Here is a 782-nt window from a genome sequence, read left to right on the forward strand (position 1 = left end):
CCCCGCCACCATCAGCGGCCTCTGTCCGCCGGCGAGCCTGCAACCTGCCCCCCAAAGCGACCGGCAGACGTCCCGCACTCACGCGCCTCAAGCCTGTAAACCCTCTCCCCCCCTTTTGTTTTCTGACGCGACCGCAGGTGGCGATGGACCCACGGCACACGCCTGGGCGTGCCCCTGGAGGGCCGCCCCGGGCTGCACGACTGGTTCGGGGCGCGGGCGGACGTCCTGCCCCGGCGGCCTGAGCGCCACTCCGTCGTCTTTGCCTTTGCGGCGGGCGAGGCGCCAAACGAGGCGCCCGGGGCGCCCCTGGACGCGGCCCCGGCGGGGGCCAGGCTTTGACTCCCTCGCGCCCCTGTGGGTGCACCCGCTGGCTGCCCTACTTGTTAACAGCCCACTTGGTGTGGTGCTGCTCCCTGCTTTGATTTTGAGCAAGCCGGCCGGCCAGCAACACACTCACCCGTAGCACCGCTCACTCAAAGGCTGGGGCCACCATGCTCGCTGCCGCGGCGCGAACTGGCGCGGGCGGCGCCATGTGTTCAGCCTGTTGCGGGCCCTCGCTGGCGCCTTGTTTCCCAAGCCGCCCCGCGGGGCGACTGCTGCGCTCGGCTGATGCGATTGATGTGTTACCATTGGGCAGCGATGCGTGGTCTTTCGCGTCTGTCGGACGCGACATTCCGCCCGCTGTGCATCGCCGATTCGTTGCCCCACCTATCTAAACCAGTGCGTCGCGCCTGGCTCGAGCCCCGCCGACTTGGCTCGGGCGGCGGCTGCAGAGCGGCAGG

This window comes from Monoraphidium neglectum (genome assembly GCF_000611645.1).
Source record: "Monoraphidium neglectum strain SAG 48.87 unplaced genomic scaffold scaffold01734, whole genome shotgun sequence".
NCBI classification, from domain to species: domain Eukaryota; kingdom Viridiplantae; phylum Chlorophyta; class Chlorophyceae; order Sphaeropleales; family Selenastraceae; genus Monoraphidium; species Monoraphidium neglectum.